This window comes from Amblyomma maculatum, chromosome 4, assembly GCF_055883805.1.
Source record: "Amblyomma maculatum isolate TAMU_Amacu chromosome 4, ASM5588380v1, whole genome shotgun sequence".
Classification (NCBI taxonomy): Eukaryota; Metazoa; Arthropoda; class Arachnida; order Ixodida; family Ixodidae; genus Amblyomma; species Amblyomma maculatum.
The window spans coordinates 187748380-187768920 of NC_139347.1; the positions used below are offsets into that span (position 1 = coordinate 187748380).

The 20541-nt window shown below is 49.1% G+C and overlaps 1 long non-coding RNA gene across 1 annotated transcript; it reads left to right on the forward strand.

The window, feature by feature from the left end:
• The first annotated feature begins 2887 nt into the window (after window positions 1–2887).
• Window positions 2888–8761, forward strand: LOC146193850 (uncharacterized). The gene is made up of 3 exons (XR_014706493.1): window positions 2888–3141; window positions 5455–5540; window positions 8614–8761. It is a non-coding gene; the product is annotated as an uncharacterized LOC146193850 (long non-coding RNA).
• Window positions 8762–20541: the final 11780 nt, after the last annotated feature.

The window sequence follows — 20541 nt, forward strand, 5'->3', positions numbered from 1 at the left end:
AAAATAATCGTGGCTGTGTGGTTAGCGTGCTCGTCTCGCATTCCGGAGACCCACGTTCGATTCCTCAGGTCGGAGATTTTTCCTTCTAGTTTTTGTTTAATAATTCTTCTGGACTTTTCGCTCCTGGCCAACGCCGGACGACGTGGGACGGCGGCCGCCGACGACGACACTGACTTTTCTGCGACACGGGGCCCTTAACGCTACCGCGTTGAAACGAGCTAGAACAGCCGTGTTAAGGTCGGGTAAGAGTTAAAGCTATCGCATGAAGTTATGCAGTGCGCAGCTGCGGCAGCTTAGCGCGCACACCTTCGGGGCTTTCGGGTGCCCGAGGTCAGAAAGCTGCAATGCGTTCCCAGCGCGTGCGAGGCCACAAGGCGAGCAAACGCGGAGAAACGCCTACGTAACGAGGGTGCTATAAAAAGCAGTTAAAGCGAGCTGCGCACCAGCTATCAGCCACCGTAAACGTGAAAGGAGCATTATCTCGCACCGATGACTATTCGCCGCGAGATCGACCTAGACGTGGCGCCACCGTCACTCCGGTAGTGTGGATCGGCAGCCGGCGGCGCTCGCAGAAACGCACGCTGCTTAGCTCTGCTTCCGAGTTTACGGCGGATTTGTTGGCGATTAAAACGTGTGTTCTGCAATATTTCTGCAATATTGCAGAAAAAAATCCAGAGATTTCGCCAATGCAGCAGAAGAGCGGATTTTAGGAAAACAAAGCATGCAACCACCAGTCTTCTAGGTTTACTTTGCACGTTTCTTGCGCTGTACCGCGCTCACGCGCCTAATGCTTGGGCCTGCCTAATGACAGCTTTGTTTTTTTGATCGACTTTTAAACAGTTTTCGCGTGTCTCATGCGAGTGAGACCGGCGAATGTAGTGTCAAGCCCACGCAGATACAAGGTTCGTGCTCCGACCAGCAGTAATTTAGATTGAATCGAGAAAGCCTGGTTCATTAAATCGTACTTCACTCAAGGATTAAGCAGATTAAATGTAGCATTGGCAGCGCACTGCATGGCGAGTTGCTTTAGACTGAGTGCACATCAACTCTGGCCCAGACAACCACGCACAAGTATTCCCCAAAAATGAGATCACGCCGACACTATACAGGAAGCCTCGCTGCACGGGAAAGCGATTGCTCACGTGTACAGCGCTGAGTGGATTGAATTTGCCGAGATGCTTTTTGCGGCCATTGTCATAGAATGTGATAGTGTATTAATGCATGCGCCACTAACTGTAAATGATTTCCTGAAACCGAGGAAAGTATAAGGGATTTCAATGTGTGTGATGTTAATATATAACGGTAAATTAGTAGTGTAATTGTTTTGTTTTGCAATGCGAAAAAATTTCACCCTGTGAGAGAACTTTTACACGCTTGACAGAATTTACAATAATCAGCGATTAATTTTCAGTAACGTTAAAGTGCAAGCTACGAATTACTCGCTGCGAAGACATCGTTGTAAACTGCGCCTGGGCACTGTCATGTTCTGGGAAGCAATTTTACAGGCTGAAAATTTCTTCATCACTAATTATTTAGCAATGAATAAATCTTATGCGAAGTAAATATTAGGGTTGCTTCCAAAACAGATGCCGGATTAGAAATATATAGAGTGTTATATCCGGCATCTGTTTTGGAAGCAACCCTAATATTTTACTTCGCACAAGATTTAGAAAAAATGGAGGTCATCTTATCATGTGACTATAAAAATGTATTTATTCCCGAACTAAACACTGATATCTAAGCCTGCATGAAGCTGTTTTACTCCCCTTGTCAGAAATGAGTTTTGTCGGAAAACAGCACTTGGGCGAAAAGGGATTATGATTATAATAAGGCTACCAGTAAAGTACATTGATCTAGGTGTATTATGTAATCGTTAGGGTAACAATTAGGTGCAGGGAATATGTTTCCCAAACATTCGAGCACTTCTCTAAAGAAAAATGTGCTCACTAAAACTTTTACGGATGCATAGAAGCCTTCAACAACAACAAGAAAAAAATGCATATTGGCCCGGGTTTAACGCATGAAGCGGCATTGGCTAGGACGGATGATTGCAGAAGCTGGTTTTGGTGTCTTTTTTTTTTTTTCATTATTAACACATTTACCACGTGGGATTGTTTATTGTGCAGTCAAATCCCACAGCAGAGGAACGCCTTTCGAAACGGTTGTAATTGAATCCCCCGTTCTCGAAATCAGCTGTCGAGCGCCCTTATACCATTGAGACACCGCGACAGAGGTTTAAAAGCAAAAAAAAAAAAAAAAAAAAAAAAAAGAACCAAATTACTCACACAACTCTATCGTGCATACAGACGGCATAGCAGACATAGAGTGGTTTGTTCAAACTGCATTCTGCTATATGAAGAAGTCTGCGGTGGCATATGTTTTAGTAGCTGCGGTATTTCGAAACAGAAACGGGAATATGCGATTTCTGAACGTTTGCATTAAAGGGGCCCACAAACACCTCCCGAGCACTCCTCACAAACTATCTCAGTCGCTAGATTATGCTGCGATACACATTTGAACGCAATAATACACGTCTACGCGCAGTGCAGGTCCCACCATCGCATTCGAAAGTTGGCGCGTTCTTTCCTTCGACTTTTGCCAGTCCTCCTCCTCTGTGCAACGCTGCTACGTGCATGCGTTTTCGAATGACTATTGGTCTGCTTCTTTGCGACGTCGCACAGCCATTAAACTATCGCTTATGCCAGAAAAATTGAAATACGCTTAACTTTTATATATCAGGAAAGAAAATTAGGATGTTTTGTAGACAGAAACATTTTTTCAAAGCTTTTTTTTCCTACACTTCCGGTCTCGCGCGCGCACGCGCGCAGCTTTGCCCTTTGCGCAGGCACCACGGCAATCGCGGCGCGGTCGCAAGCGGCGGTCTCGTTTCATTTCCTTGCAGTGTACTTGCGGGGCACTTTCCGCCTGTGAATGTTCTCGTTGCTTGTGTCGCCCATGCGAAATGAACTTCGAAGTCGGCTTACAGGTTTACAGCATTAAGTCTGTGCTTTAAATGTCGGGCCCCAATCCACTGCGCCTTACGTAGTGCAGCAAAATTTCGGAGGCAACCGCTGCTCCGTTCCCGTGTCCACCAAACCAAAATACGCACCACGGATCAAGTCAAGGCGACAACATACGCTGGTAAGTAATGTGTTTACTAGCTTGAACATAGCGCACAGATAAGCGATGGTTTCACAGGCGCAATGAGTTAGTCATTGCTGTGATGCATCATTACTGTGGCGGCTATTAAAATCTTACCGTCTTAACCGCTGACTTGATTGCGTGAAACTACTCACGGAGGTTGCATTTTGTCTCGTAGTAAGTTTGTAGGTTATAAACTTTTGCCTTATAGTAAATTACCTAAGACAACTGCGCCTACCTGGCTCGGCCGTGCGCGAACCCGCGGAATCGTGCGCCGGCGTTGGCGGCTTTCGGCCCCGATCCCGGTACAGACTGCGGGTTTGCATTGTACGCAGCAGCAACGAATTAAGCACCCTTACCTAACTTCCTACGAGCAAATAAAGTTTACCGTAATATCAAAGCTCCGTGCGCAGTTTCACTACAAACGACTGAGCGGTAGAGCCGGAGAGGTACAAGTCGCCGCGGTAAACATGTAGTATTAGGATACGCATGCTGTATCTGGCCCTTGTAAGGTTTCACATGACGTGCAGTGATGAGGACGCACCGAAGAAACAAAGAAAACGACTTTATTTCGAGATTATTCCTAGAGGAATTGCTCTCCTCGGCGAAAAACTGTGCTTTCTTAGTTTTATAACTGACCGCCTTGTTGTTTCTTATGCTTGAGCCGGTGTACATTCGAATGTATGTGACACTTTAATATTTTTTTTGTCACCATGTCTTGCTTTTATGTTCTGCGCGTTAAAGATACTTGTACAAGAGTCAGTCTCAAGTGAATGTAAATACATGTACATTTCTCACACTTTGTTTCCGACACAGCACCTGTCCATATTGCACATTTCTTTTACTTGCTGATCTTTTTGTTTTTTTCGCTAGCAGATCACTGTAAAAATATGACTGTCTGTCGTCCATGTCAAACAGGGGTGAAAACCTCATCAAGCTACTGTATTAGTAGCCTTTTGTTCCTACCTTAGCATTTGTTCTTCTGTCGACAGTAGGAAAAAAATCTGAATGAAGTTGATTGAGTCGCTCAGCAGTTTAAATTGCCGCTAAGAACACTGTATTATTTCGCGCACATAATAATAATCGGCATAATTACACTGTTGTCTTGTAAGCTGTGTAGCTTAACGGATGGGGAACAGCAAGCCCATGAAAAGAGAGATGTTACATGGTCACTTGTGAAGCCGGCTCACTTGAAATTTCCATTTACTTCTAGTTTGGCCTCAAGAAGCTGAAAAACTCTGACTGGCATAATTATTCACAATCTAGCCTTACACACCTTGAACCCACAGTTGCTCTGCCTTTTTTACTTTTGTTTCAAGCGGCAGCTTTGATATAATACTTGAAAGGCCTGCGAGCGGTCGCACACCATGTGTAGTTGCCGCGATAAGCAAACAGCAACATGTTTTGTGTGCACTTTTGCTTAGCCGCAGCCACAAGGAAAACGCAGAGATATGGGTACAAGATTGCACTCACTCAGACAACAAAAGTCATATGAAACTGCGCTCCAGCTATTGTCAGCCGCAGCAAACATATTGAAACAATTTTCTTAGCTACAGTGGCCAATGCTTTGCGGCACTGATTCCAGTCTCAAAAGAACTGTGAGTTGAGCTAGTTGGTGCATCATTTTTTTTTAGATACACAGCGCAACAAACATAGGACAAGCGAGTAGACGGGAACAGCGCTGACTAATCAACTGCATGATTTATTGAAAGAACACGAATATATACAAAAATGCTCTGACAACCAAGTGCGCATGTTCGCAGATAAAACTTGAAATGTTGTTTTATCTGCGAACATGCGCACTTGGTTGTCAGAGCATTTTTATATATATTAGTGTTCTTTCAATAAATCATGCAGTTGATAGTCAGCGCTGTTCCCGTCTACTTGCTTGTCCTATGTTTGTTGCGCTGAGTATTTTTAAAAAATGATGCCAGTCTGTTTAGCATTTAGGTTAAGCACACTGACAGTTGTACTGTGTAATTGACTAGTCATTGTGAAGAGCAAATCTGTGTCTGTGAGCAGCAATCAGTTCTTTTGACGGTCTTTCATAGGCATCCGTCATAAAGTGACGCTCTGAAGCTGTTCTTGCAGCTGTCTCTCTGTGCGAAGAGCCCTCAGACCGTTTCTCCACATCTTGGAGGAGCTTGTGGACGTACGCTGCATGAAATAGTCATCGAGATTACAACAGTGCGCTTAGTTTTTCGTGTAATATTATAAGTAGAACAAACTTTGAACTTACAAAACGTAGGCTGCGCTTTCACTGGAGCGACACTGAAATGTTCTTTCCTTGCTTTTGCCATCTTTACTTTCCAGCGGTCATCTCCTTTTTTTGTCTTTGCCTGGAGCCTTGAGGAATTTTCATTAAAGTGAATTACAGCCAGATGTGACCTATAAAGAAGGTAAATATAAATTAATTTTTCATACTTTGGAAAAAAAAATTGTGTTTCTTGTTGCCTACCAGCAAAATTATACAGAAGAGGCTACCACAAGGAACCATTATGCATTATATTCACAACACTGCAGCAGAAATTGCTTCTGATTTAGCTACTATGTTCAGCGCCTTTAGAATTAAGAATGTGATGCAATGATCTCCAAGCAGCAAAATGAACGTATGACATGGGCTATACAACATCATATCATGAATCACCTGTGTTCTCCCTGCTGTTGTATTCTAGCGATCATCATTAGTTCAAGTGGTCAAGTGAACCTTGAGCATTCTTGCAGCTTCAATACAGCAGCCTCGGGACATTCGAGATGGTTCTAGAGGGGTCGGAAACTTGCGCTGATAACTTCCAGTCCTTTAAAAACTGCCTTTGTCTTGGGACTGCACTAAGATGAGGAACACAAAAGAGAGACGAGGTGTTTTTTCAGCCTGCGCTTCATGCTTGTCCTCAACTTCGTTCTTTATGTCATCCCATCTGCCTATTCTAACATAAGAGCAGTGACTTCCAATGAGGACCCTTAGATGGCCTGTGCAGTCTGCAGCCTCCTGTCTCACTTTTTCTATGGAAGGGGATTATAGAATGGCTAGTGCTACCATGCCAGCAAATATGTTTTTACGATATTATATGAAGCATTCTTAGAATGTCAGAAGTGTGCACCGCAGTCTCCTCAAAATGTATGAAAACTACCTTTGACATGGCAGCAGTCTTGAGATTCGAAGAGAAAGACACGAGATAGGTTCAGCTAATTTTACAGCAGAGTATTTAATGTCAGGATGGAAGGATTGTGGAAAATTTCTCATTGGGTGCATACTTTGAGCAGGAGTTGGGATTCACTTGGCTTAGTGGGTGCCCTTTTTTGGCAGATGTCAGAATTGACTCCTGTGAGTCGTAATTGTAAGGTCTCATATTACCTGGCCTGATAACATGACAGCTCCAGATCAAGCACTGTACTAAGGGGAGTGCTGGTCGTAGTGGCTATTGTAGCATTAACTAAGCGCGATCTGCTTAGTTGGGCTACTTAGCAAGTTGAAGAATCGAAAGGAGGAAAAGGATATGGCGCGAATGAAGCACAGGCTTTCATAGATGAACTTCTGATTTTTTTTTTACTGAGTTCTATTTCCTCTGGCCTCTGTTCCTTTTACAATGACAATATTATGAACATACATTAAATGCTTCTTGCAAGGATTGATTGTTTGCATATGCAATGCAGAAAAGTTGGAATGCGTACTGGCACTGGAGTAAAAAATAATGTAGTATCCTTTTATTTCATTCAACTTACCTTGCTTGCATCCCATAATCCGAGTATGCAATTGATTTGGGAGCAAATCTGATGACCAAATTATGAAATGATTCAAGGGAGGATGTTTGGGCTTTAGGGGAGAGTTGTCGAATGTCCTTCAGGAACAGGGAGTTCATGAGAATGCAGTTTAGCTTCCTGAAAGCACATGAATATGTAAAAAATGTACATATATATATATATATATATATATATATATATATATATATATATATATATATATATATATATATATATATATATATATATATAGCATTTAAAGGAGCGAACAGTCTGCGAGTGCAAGGCAAACATTTTTTTTATGTTTATACTGTTGACATTTACAGGAATTCCTCTTATGATGATTATTGGAATAAAGAGCATGAAATGCAAAGCGGAAGGAAAAACAACGCGCCGACAGTATATATATATTTGACTGATGAGTTGGTAGTGTTGGTGTGTATTGTAGTATATCATAGATGCTGAACCTGCTTACAGCAGCTGCATTGCAGTTGAAAACAGTTTTAGCAACATATTCGTTAAAAGACACCTAGTCTTGTACTGCTATTTTACTGTGACAAAAAATCTAAGAGGTGTTGTTGACCAAACAATTGTCAGTATAAGAAAGTATAGAACATCCCATTGTTTTTGTGTTTCTTACTGGCGTTATAACCAAGCTGCCTCAGTATTAAATTAATCTCGCAGTCTCGGCAATCACATTTACATTGTTGTTTCTTCACTTCATTATGGGTTTCTTTCTTTGCTTTGTCTTGCTGTAATGTGCGGATGTGTAAAAAGTTTTTTCCGTGAATTTCTATTTGCATTACCTATCTCTTAAATTTATTATTGCTTGACAAATGCCGCAAGTATGAGCCGTGCACCTTCCAAACAACATCAAGGTGAAAAACTTTGCACAAAAAAAAACCTTTACAAAACAGATTACCTCTGCTCATCCATTGCCTGTTTGCAAGAAGCTCATGCAGGCATTTGCTGTATAGTCTATCATGGCCATCACGCTTATCGCATATGTGGTTCAACAGGCTGCACTACATGCTGATGATCAGGTCATCATTGCCCTGGCCCAGGGCAGCAACATAGACTTGTGATTGTCTGGATCCATGGTTCTATTGCTTCACAGCCCACTGACCTGCTCACAGCTTTTAACTTAGTAAATGCAGTATAGAATAATGTTATTACCATGTATTCGCCCTAATTATTAAAGCAAGCAACTGCATGCATCTTTAGTAACGCGCCAAGCATCAAAGTAGTGCTGCATGGGCGATTTGCTGCTCTTGCAATATGTCCAGATAGCTGGGTGGCAGTTTGTAGATAGATGAAATTAAAACCTTATTACATTATAATGTGTCAGCAAATGTACCTCTTCCCCAATGGTTTGCAACGATGAAACATTTTGTAATTCAATTGTTTGTATTATATAAAGATTAATTTGATTCTTTTTATATATAGACATGCAAGCAGCACTTGCCAAGGGCACTCTTGGTGAGGCTGAAATAAATTTCTCCTAATAATATGCAGAAATTGGCGCCTTTTGTTAAAGACTGCACTTGGACTCGTTCAGTTGAGGCCAGGCCCCATGCTCGCACTATTGGGCACTGCAGCTGACTTCACACAGTTAATAGGAATTGCAGCTTGCCAATTTTCGTATCGCAGCATTGCCTTACCTCTCCTATTCTTACCTGTTCCCATTGTAGAATATGGTCAGTCTGAATGATAACATCCTTGTACGTGCAGTACTTGGCGCTGTAGCCCGGGGAGTCGCAACGCCCATCTCCTGCGAGGTCCACTTCCATTCCATCCAGCTGGCTGATGATCTGTACCCGCTGTTCCTGGAAAATCTGGGACAAAAATAAATGTGCATTTGTGAGCCACTTGTAACATTGTGCCGAACTGTGTCACTCGATCGTTGCACTACTGCATGCGCGCGCTGTTTTTTTCTTTTTTTATTACGCAAGCTTGCCATAAGGCGTATTATAAGAACCCGTGCAAATTATTTTCCGTTAGGAACCGGAGAAGGCTCCTGCTCTTATTGCTGTCGGTGAGCCATTTGGAGAAGTCCTCTTCCCTTGTTGCGGTTTATCTCCCCCCCCCCCCCCCGCTTTTTCCGCAGGCAAAATCTGGTTGTGTATAACTCCTGTCTATGCTCCTGTCAAAACCAACTCTTACACTTCCGATCGGCAGCTGATCGCTTAGGGATAAAGAGGCACAACTTTGAGCGACTAAGCCAGTTCACGCCCAGTTCACGCGAGTGATAACGTTTATTTTGCGATCCCCCCCCCCCCCCTTATTTCTGAAAGGTAAAGCCTCTTGGCACTTTTTTTTTCTGTTTCCATCTCTTCATTCCTGACAGTGTCCCTCCTTTCTTCTCTTTCTTCTTATCAACGTCCATCTCGGTTTCACGTGTTTCTTTCCTGGCTGCCTCGGTTGGTGAACTTGGACGCGGCTCCATTCGCGCGACATTTCAGAGTGCGCTCTGTACAAACACCACATGGCGTAAAAAAAAGGAAAAAAAAAATGCTACAGGGCGGGAGTCATGCTGCGATAATAATCGGGCACCGAACAGCGTTTGTTTACTTCCTGTCGGCGCGCGCGTTCTCCGTTGCAGTCAGCTGACGCCGAACCGCGGCTGACAAACTACACCACAGCGCACAACTACGCAGTCCCCTTCTCCTCATCCCCTTCCTTTTTTTTTTTCTTTACATTCGATCGTTATCTTTCACGAAGGGGCATCGTATAGTCAAACGCAAGAGGAGCCTAAACACGAAGGTTTCAAGGTTCGGGCAAGGTGCACGAGAGAGTTTCCCTCCGCAACGCCCGGAAGACCGCTCTCTGCGATCTCGATTCTGAATTTCTAGTCTTTCGCTAACATCTCATGCCCTTGCTGCGGTACGGATATTATGGACCCCGAGCTCGAAAAGCGACTTCGGCGAATGAGTACCGAGAAGAGACTCGACCCCCATAAGTACACGCCGTTGAAGAATCCGCTGCTGAACCCCGACGATGATAGTATACGGCTTATATGGGTGCATTAGTGCGTGGGGTCGACTAGCGTAACATTAAAAAATAAAATCCCATCGTAAGCTCGCCACTGGTTTATTTTGAGCAGTGTAGTTCACAGTGATCATGACAAATCTTGCTATATGCATGCCACAACGCCGAACAAGATCGCCTGAGTTAAAAAAAAAATCCACACTACTGTGATAACGCGTCTAAAGCTAATATCACAATCTTTTCATTTTACACTTGCCGGCAGGGTTGGAAGAAACAGCGTTGGTACCGCTCCTTCACGCAGACTCAGTCTTGTTGGGATCCCCCAATCGCGAACCACATATCCTGGTAAAGGAAACGTAGATACACGCTTTGTTCTCCGATGCTGGCTATCCGATGAGCTGTAGCCACTGTTTCCGGAGGTTGGCGTTTTGAAGCACTTGATGCAGAATTTTTTTCCTCCCGTCACTAGCAATACCTTCGCAGCCAGGGACTGCACACTGTAACAACCTCCCGCTCATGTCCCGTCAACAACAATTCAGCGCTTCGATAACTGCCTTCGCGAATTCAAGAGAGCGACCAGTCTAGCCCAAACCTGTCCTGCACCCGTCGCGCATACGACGTAACACAAAATCAAAGGTGAGGTAAACGCCAGGGATGTATAGCGTGGCAACAAAACTTGCGAGTTCGTGCCGAAGGGCGATCGGGCGATGACGATGAAGCAGACGACAAGAGGCCCCCGGCGGCGCGTCGGCAAGCAAGCGCGACAAAACGGAAGTTGCGGCGAGCGGCGCTAAGCAAAAAAAGTAAAAGCGCAGATGCGTCAGTTGTGACGTGTCAGTGGGCGAGGCCTTGGAGGAGGGCCAGGCTTAGCGCGCGCTAAAAAGTTGGAAAGAGGAGGAAAGCCGCGAAGGCGCAGATATTCAAAATTTGATTGCAAATAACTCTGCTTCCAAATGCCGCATTTAAAAAATTTTTGCGGGAAGGTTATCTTACATCGACATTCTTTCACATACTTGGCATAGGGAAACTGTATTGCTATAGCTGTTTTGGGCCCCTTTAATAGTCTTCTAACGGAATTCATTGGAAAACTTTAGGAAACGAGCCAGTTGCCAGATCAGTGAAAAATGGCAAACATAATACTAATACCTAAACCGGAAAAACCTCCGCAATTGGAAAATTTGAGATCGATTTCCCTACCCTCATGTGTAGAGAAGTTGCTGGAGCAGCTGGAGCACGTAATACAGACGAGATTAACGTGCTTCATGGAGCAAAACAACCTGTGGCCGCACGAAATGGTCGGTTTCCGACCACACTTGTGCACGCAGGACGTAATGCTCCGACTAAAGCATGATATCATAGACTCGCGATCGCGAGACGCCAAAGTGATCCTGGGCCTAGACCTCACCAAGGCCTTCGACTTTGTCAGGCACGAGGCTATCCTCGAAGGGCTCGAAGTGCTCGGAGTAGGGGCGAGAACGTACAACTACATAAGACTTCTTATCGGGCAGAAAAGCCTGCATGACATTTCAAAATTTAGAATCTCCTACGATAGAGTTAGGGAGCAAAGGCACACCGCAGGGCTCAGTGCTATCACCTTTCCTATTCAACGTGGCAATGAGAGGCCTCCCGGGTAAACTCAACCAAATCAAGGGGCTAAATTTTAGCATGTATGCGGACGATATTAACCTCTGGATTAACCATGGGAGCGATGCGAGTACGGAGGAACACCTGCAGGCAGCGACCGACATCATTGTCGATTACGCGGCTAAAAGGGGACTTTCGTGCTCCCCGCATAAATCTGAGTTGTTCGTTTATAACCCAAAGTACCTCCGCTGCAAGAATAGCGGGGAGTTTCATATTCAGGTGGAGGGCAAACCGGTGCCAAAAGTAGATCAGATCAGGATTTTGGGAATGGCCATTCAATCCCACGGCCATAACGGAGAGGTCCTGAAAAAAATTTGAAAGTTACGCGAAGGAAACCCTAGGGCTCTTGAGTAGGGTCGCCACTAAAGGAAAAGGCCTCAAGGAGAGAAATTTACTAAAACTATTCCAGGCATACGTAATAAGCAGAATCAGTTACGCCACGCCCTACCTGGACATCAAGGAAGGCGAAAAAGAGAAGTTAGACTCCCTGATTCGAAGATGCGTTAAGAAGGCGCTAGGACTGCCCATGGGTACCTCGAGCGAACGACTGCTCGAACTCGGGGTGCATAACATGTGGGCAGAATTTGCGGAGGCAGTGCGAGTCTCCCAATTAGAGAGACTAAGCACGACCGAGACGGGCAGGGTAATCCTTGCAAAAGTAGGCCTCAACCCAGACAGAGGAGTTAAAAAAAAAGTCACAATTAATAGTGAAATCCGGAATGCCTTGGTAGCCCCCCCCCCCTTCCCTAGTAATATGCATCCAGAATTTAATGTCGAAAGAAGGGCCAAACGAGCCGAAGCTCTAGAGCGACGGTTCAAAAAATTACCGACGATTACGTTACTTCCTAATGCGAAATTTGAGCGCAGCAAATAAGCTGTTTCACCTTTTCGATAGATTGAGGCAAAGAAATCGAGCAACACATGTATGCGCTATCACAGAATTTTTTTCTCTGGCAGCTCGTTTAGCAGCAGCAGCAGCAGACGGAGGACTTTTACCGGTCGTCTCGCTCATGGCTCAGAAAGAACTGGCAGATAATTTCGCAGTGGCGAACGGCAGCGGCAATTTCGGCTCGGGCGGTGCACATATACAGATCCGCCGCCACCGATCTGGCTCTCTGATTGCCACCGCACAGGGGTTGCATTGGAGGAGGAGCGAAGAAAGGAATTAAGTTCGAGCCGGCGCTTTGACAACCGGAGACTCGCAGGAAGAGGGGGGAGGGGGGCGGCGTGTACACCCAGCGGCAAACGATGGGGGCAGAAGCGCTCACAGCAAGCGGACAACGCGATAAAGGGAGGAGGGAAGAGATAGCAGCGACTGACTGATGCTGCTGACGCCGATAGTGAGTCAACCCCAGCTGCGGAGTTAGTTTCAGGGACAACGCCGCCGATGCCGACGCAAACAATATGATACCCTTGCTTCCGCAGCGCCAAGAACCAGGTCTAGCCGTGGGAAGGTGGTCACGTATTCGTCGACGTGCCGGGGCGTTTGTGAAATAACCGGCGCGTCGGCAACTGAAGAGCACCCTATCCGCCACACAGGAACAGGGGGGGGGGGGACCCTCCCCTCCTCTTTCTGCATGGTGGCGACGGTGTTCTATGCAGTCACGTTATCTTGACTCTCTAGCGGCGTCAGCGGCATCCAGCGATATCAGTCGGTCGCTGCTAGCGCTGGGGGGATGAAAGGGGGGCGGAACTGGTTACGAGGCCGACGACAACGCCGACGCGAAACCCAGGAACGGACGCCAAAGAGCTGCGCTCTAAAACATGGGAGCAAAGGAAGTACTCTATGTCGATGCGGCAAGTGGCAAAACAGGTGCGGCGGTAGCTTCGGTAGCCGATGGCCGAGGGGTACCGGTATCCGCAGCAGCCATCAGAGGCCGCAACACAGAGACTGCGGAGGAAGTTGCGATAGCGCTAGCTTGCGTAGGAACAGAAGCCAAGTTCATAATTAGCGACAGCAAAACTGCCATTCAAAATTTTGGGAAGGGTAGGATATCACCGAAGGCGGCCAAATCCTTACCCAAAGAACGATAAATAGGATAATTCAGTTAATTTGGACACCCGCTCACGCTGCCGTCCCTGCCGAGGCGGCTCACGAGCTGGCCCGAGCTCTACTTCCGGGTAGCCGTCGAGCCCCCCGAACACTGGGCATACAACGAGCGTCTGCAAAATTACGGGGAAATCATCGACCATTATAAATTGGGACGTAGACTGGTACCCCCGCCAGATTATTAGACTAAATAATAGAGAAGCTGTCGCGCGGAGGCAGCTACAAACTAATAAGTTCATGAACCCGCTCTGGCCGTTTCACGCGCTACCAGACCTTAGGGACAATGATCTCTGCAAACACTGTGGGGCGAGAGGGACCCTTGACCACATAATTTGGGAGTGCCCACAATCTCCAGGGATAGGACAAATTATTACAAGTAGAGAAGCCTGGGATACCCTGCTGCGAAGTGCGGACGCTGCGATCCAGCACCGCACCGTCCATCTGGCGGGAGGCCGCAACAAGCCAAGGGCTACCTGCCAGCCTCTAATCCGCGGGCGCATGACTCCCCGTTTCCGATGAAATTAAAAGTTCTACAACCAACCTTTTCTTCCAACACCGTTGGCGTTTGGACAGTACACCATCGCTCCTGTCGCGTGGCGTTCCTTGGCGCTCCTTCAAGTGTGGGATTGCAGATAGCAGGAACGCTAGACAAGATGAGACTTCTGGTTGGTCGCTTAGATTTTGGTGGCTGGTGATGTCCCTTCTCTGTCGACCGATCAGGTGCTGCGCTCTCCCGGAGAGCTTTTTTCGACGGCAGTATGAGCCAATAAAGGCTTTCTCCGAACGTTCCCGGAAACAGGTTCGAGCGCGAAAATGTTTGAGCAACGCGTAGCGGTTCGGGTAGGGCAATCAACGCCCGAAAACAAGCTGCTCGACCTGAGACAAAAACGCGACAAAGCTGAGTGACGAGCGCAGCGGACGGACCGACAAACTGACTGGACAGTATACAATCGGCTGGACGCAGGAGCGAGGCGGCATTCCAATAAACTTTACCGCCGGCAGTGGGCATCGCTCTGCAGGAAGATGGATGAGGACTAGCTCGCGGTGGCTCTTTACCATCCTGTGACGCATCACAAGCGAACCCGCAGCCGCTGGCCGCTCTCGCCATCTCGAGTGGCTTTAGCTACGAGGATGTAGCTGAGCGGTTTGCGGACCGCTTTGCTCCGCAAAGCCCCGCGAACGCAGGCAGCCAAACTTCCCAGTGAGCCCCGGGGACAGTGCCAGCGCTCCTACCCCTGGTGACCCTTGGGATGCCCCCTTCACAGTGACGGAGCTCAGCAACGCTCTACAGCGCTGCCACCGTCGCTCGGCGCCAGGGCCGGATGGGGACATGACTTACCAGATGCTGCGCAACCCGGACGCAGATCAACGGCTGGTTCTCCTGCAGCAGATCAACCTTGTGTTGGAACGCGGGACCCTCCCGGAGGACTGGCGCACGGCAGTCGTCTGCCCCATCCTCAAGCCAGGACGCCCACCAACCCAGCTCGCGGGATAGCGTCCAGTGGCGCTAACATCTGCGGCTGGTAAGCTCATGGAACACATAGTTTTACGTCACCTTAAGGAGCAGGCTGCGGCGGCGGATTTGTTTGATGAGCGGCAGACGGGCTTTCGCGGAATGCGCGGCGCACTGCGGAATCCATCTCCGATGTTGTCAGCGCGCTCGAGCACGCGAAGGTAGTGAGACAGGTTGCGTTGCTTCTACTCCTGGACGCGTCGAGCGCGTTTGATAACGTCGGCGGCGCTCCCATTCTCACGACGCTTGAGAAGGCTGGCGTGGGCGGACGCTTGCTACAATACGTTCGGAGCTTTTTCCAGGCACGCTCCATGCGCGTTCGCGTGGGGGGTGCTCTCTCGGCGCTTCGCCCAGTCGGGCTAGGCGTGCCGCAGGGCTCTGTCCTGTCACCTTTGCTATTCAATGTAGCGATGTCGGTGGTGCCGGGCTGCCTGACTGCAGGCGGCCGGCATCATGTGTACATCTCCATGTATGCAGATGACATTGCTCTGTGGTGCCTGGGACCGCCGGGCGAGACAGAACGGGTGCGCGCGTGCCTGCAGGCAGCTCCGACGGCGGTGAGCAACTGTTTCCACGACCTACGTCTCTCGCTCCGCGCGGACAAGTCCGTCGCAATGGCCTGTGTTCCGAGTTCGCGCAAGCGATCACCGCCGCTAAAACTAGACGGGACCCTCCTGCCGTGGCGACGTTCGGTGCGGTACCTGGAGTTGGACATAAACCAGCGCCTTTTCTTCCGACCCGCGAAATCAAGGCCTGCAGATGAAGAGAACCACCGCCGCCGTACACAGACTCACTGCTCGAGGCCAGAGCATCTCCCAGCAAGCTGCGTTACAACTCCGCGGCTGTGGGGGCAATACTCTACGCGCTACCGCTCGTCACACTGCGCAAACCATGCTGGAGGAAGCTACAGGTCGAGCATCGCAAGGCGCTCCGCATTTGCCTCGGCCTTCCTCAGAACTCTCAATGCGCAGCTACTTTGGCCGAGGCAGGTGCGTGGCCTTTACAACTTCGATTCAGGCTACGCGCGGGAGCTCCGACACATCGATCGCCTACAGAGCGCAGAGGACGGCGGCCCGCTACTACATCGGTTGCGACATCATCGCCACTCGCGCATGGGAGCGGCGCTGCTCGAGTACGAGCAGCTCACCAATGCAACGCCCCCCTACGACCTCTTGTCGCCCTGGCCCGCTGCTACGGAAGTTCAGCGAGAGATTGTCGGAATCGCAGGGAAACTCACCACACCGCTCTGTGCAGTGCAGCAGCTGACCAGAGCAGTCATCTACGAGGAACTCCAACACCACCTGCACGTTTACACCGACGGCTCCGTAGCCGTCGCCGTAGCCGTGGCCGCAGCCGTCGCTAGCAGCGGCGGCTACCATCCCCGCCCTGCAACTGCACAGACAGCTGCATCTGTCATTCCTGGGTTCTTCCACAACGGCGTAGCTGCTGGGCCTATGCCTAGGCTTGGATCTACTGCTTGAACTCCGCCGCCACCCAGGTGTACCGTGCTATGTGACTCCCGCGCTGCCCTCAGCCGCCTTCGAACCACCGGCCGGAGAACTGCGCTGCTGTGTCAGATTCACGTGCGTCTCAAGCGCTTGGCGGAGCGCGACTGCGCTATACGGGCACAGTGGATCCCCGAGCACTGCGGCATAGAGGGCAACGAACGTGCCGACGAGCTCGCGACAGCAGCACATGAACTCCCTCCTAGCGACGAGCAACTCGCTTTGGAGGACGTGCGTGCGGTAATCGACGACCACCTCCGGACGCAGCACCCCGACCCACGCATCGCAAGAGGTGAACGCGTTCACAGTGTCAGCGGCCGCTCGCTGACTCGGCTGCACCGCGCAATGATCCTCCGTGCCCGCATTAGATGTGTGTAGCCTGGGGAAAGACGGATGCGCCACGGACTTGCCACCAATGACGTGTGTGACGGCTGTGGCGCGGTAGAAACTCTCGAGCATCTTCTACTGCACTGCGCCGCGCTAGCCGAACCGCGACGTGAGTTGCTGGCGGCTTAGAGAGCGCAGGGGGTAATCCCGGACAGCGTAGCTGTGCTCCTGTGGCCGCCGGGCAGTGCGCGCGTCCGCGAGCGAACATACGTGAGCCTGTGTGAGTATTTTGAACAGGCGGGCTTGATGACCCGCCTATTTCACCTCGCCAGATAGTGCGCGCTGTGACTGGTGGTGGTGGTACGAACGTTATTCAAAGAAGGCCAAAAAAATAAACAAATAATTATATTGCCCGCGTTTCGTGGGTGGCCTTCTGGCTGCTGGTCGTGGCGTCCAGGTGACGCCTGGCGGCGACTTCCGCTGCCCAGGTCGTAAGCCGCTTTTGAATATGCGGCTCCGAGCTGGCCAAAGCAGCCTCCCACAGCTGCGGGCTGTTTATTTGCCAGGAGACGGGGGGGAAAGTGCGCCGGACAAGAGTAAAGAATGTGAGCATAGTCTGCTCGGGGAGAGCTGCAAAGTGTGCATTTGGGCGAGAAGGCACCGGGGTGAATAAGGGCAAGGCGTGCAGGGGAGAGGAAAGTGTGGGCCTGTAAATGGCGCCACGCATTCTGTTCGATTTTAGATAGGGACTTGTGAGGGGGGTGGGAGGGATAATCGGGAGTTGCGGTAGTGGAGGGTGATGTCATGGAAGGTGAGGAGGGAGTCACGCGTGTTCATCCCGGGGTGGAGGGGGCCAGCTCGGTCTGTCATTTCGCGAGCGACAGAATTTGCCGCCTCATTTCCAGGGTGCCCCGCGTGAGCCGGAACCCAAAAGAGTTGGATAGATCGGGAAGGGGGGGAGGAGTGCTTAAGGATATTGAGCGCAGAGGAAGAGATCCTACCCTTTGCAAAGTTGCGGACTGCGGTCTTAGAGTCGCTAAATATGAAAAGGGCTGGTGTGCAGGCAATGGCGAGGGCGATGGCTGCTTCCTCTGCGGCAGTGGAAGTGAGAGCATGGATAGTGGCGACGGAGAGGGGGGTTCGTGTATTAGAAACAGTGGCGAGGGCATAGGCGGGATGCGAGAGGTAGGAGGCCGCATCAACATACACGGCGTCGGACCGTGTACCGTACTGGCACCAGAGGGTGGAGGCGCGGACAGATCGGCGAGCGGCATGATGCTCAGGGTGCATGTTCTTGTGAAGGGGCTTGACAGTGAGCATGGAGAATAGGGAGCTGGACAAGGGATGGCTGACACAGACAGGGGAGACAGGGGTCAAGCGAAGAGAAGTAAGAAGGGCTCTGCCAGGGATGGTGCGAGATAAACGATCTAGTTGTGCCACGCGATGGGCCTCCACAAGTTCTGAAAAAGTATTGTGGATGCGCATCGCCAGTAGACGAGAAGTGGGGGTGGAAGTGGGAAGCCCGAGAGCCGACTTATAGGTTTGGCGGATGAGACAGTGGACCTTGTCTTCCTTGGCGCGAGACAGAAAGAGGTAGGGGAGGGAGTAGACAAGGCGGCTTAGCACAAAGGCCTGAACAAGACGACGGAGGTCATGCTCGCGCATGCCGTAATGTCGGTTAGCGACCCGTCGGACCAGCCGTACTGTCTGCTGGACGGTGGTAGTAAGGCGGGAAAGGACAGTAGTGTGTTTGCCATTGGATTTGAGAAAGAGACCGAGAATACGGATGCAAGAGACAGAAGGGATGGGATGTCCGTCGATACTGACATTAAGATTAGGAGATGAGGTTTAGTACTATGCCTCGAGCCAGGAGGAGCAGGAGCTCGGACTTGGACGGGGAAGAAGCTAGCCCGACCGTGCGAGCATAATCGGCGACCGTTTTAGCGCCCGCCTGGAGTGCGGCTTCCATCTCTCCAAGATTACCGGTAGTCACCCAGAGGGTGACATCATCAGCGTAGAAAGCATGGGAAAGGTTAGGAATGGTAGCTGGAGCACGTGCCATAGGGAAAAGGGTGATGTTGAAGATAAGGGGAGAGAGAACAGAACCCTGGTGGGTACCTCGATTTCCAAGAGGGAAAGCGGGAGAGGAGAGGGTGCCGAATGAGATCTCAGCCGTGCGATGGGCAAGGAAAGCCTTGATGTAATCATGGATCCGGGAACCCACGTTAAGGGTAGAAAGGGCGTCTAGGATGGCGGTATGGAAGACATTGTCAAATGCTTTCGTCAAGTCCAGTGCCATGATCGCGCGAGTGCGCTTGGCGTGAAGAGGGTGAAGGACCTCTTCGGAGAGTTGGAGCATGGCATCCTGTGTAGAGAGGGATGGGCGAAAGCCGAACATCAAATCGGGGAAAAGACGGTTGTCCTCGAGGAAGCTCTGCAAGCGGTCTAGAACGACGTGCTCAAAGAGCTTACCAAGACAAGAGGTGAGGGAAATAGGATGGAGATTTTGAATGTCTATGGGTTTGCAAGGCTTGGGGACGAAGGTTACCTTAGCGTGGGTCCACTCAGAAGGCAGAGTGCCTTCGTGCCAATGTTTGTTAAAGAGGTCCGTATCTTGGGTATCGGCGAGCTCAAGCGGACCTGAATGGGAGAATTTAACTCCGGCGACCATTATGTCTTTTATTGTGGGCACGAATCCAAGAGAAGGAATGGGGTCGCCCTCATAGTAAACAGAAGAATGGGCAAAGCAGTGCTAGGGTACAACCCCAAAAACGACCGAATGATTTCACTTCGGATCCAAGGTCACCCTTTCAACATAACAGTTATCCAAGTCTATGCACCGACCACAACTACTGCTGAAGAAGCTGACGTTGTGAGATTTTATGCGGACCTACAATGCCTTTTAGACCGTACCCCATCATCAGACGTCGTTTTTCTCATAGGAGACTGGAATGCTAAGGTCGGGAGTGAAGAAATATCCGGAATTATAGGCACGTTCGGTCTTGGCAAGCCAAATGAAGCAGGGCAGAGGCTAGTAGAATTTTGTCAAGAAAACAACCTGACCATAGCAAATACTCATTTTCAACAGCACAAGAGGCGCCTGTACACATGAACTTCACCGGACAGTCTGTACAGGAATCAGATCGATTATATTCCTTGCCGGCAGAGATGGAGAAGCGCTATACAAGCAGTAAAAACAAGGCCTGGGGCCGATTGTGGCACCGATCATCAGCTTCTTGTTGCCAAAATTAAGCTTCGATTGAGGAAAACGCAGAAAACTAGAAGGCCTTTCAGGTATGATCTGGATCAAATTCCATTAGAATATGCTGTGGAAGTGAGGAATCGATTTCAAGAATTAGATCTTGAAGACAGAGAGCCCGAAGAGATGTGGACTGATGTTCGTGATATAATACAAGAAGTTGCTACTAAGGTAGTTTCAAAGCAAAAAAAAATGCAAGAAAGCAAACTGATTATCTGAAGAGGCTTTGCAAATAGCTGAGGAAAGGAGGATGGCAAAAGATATGGGGGAAAGAGAAAGATACAAGGTTCTCAATGCGGATTTTCAGAAAATAGCAAGGAGAGATAAGAATGCCTTCCTGAACATACAGTGCCAAGCAGTTTAGGACAACAGC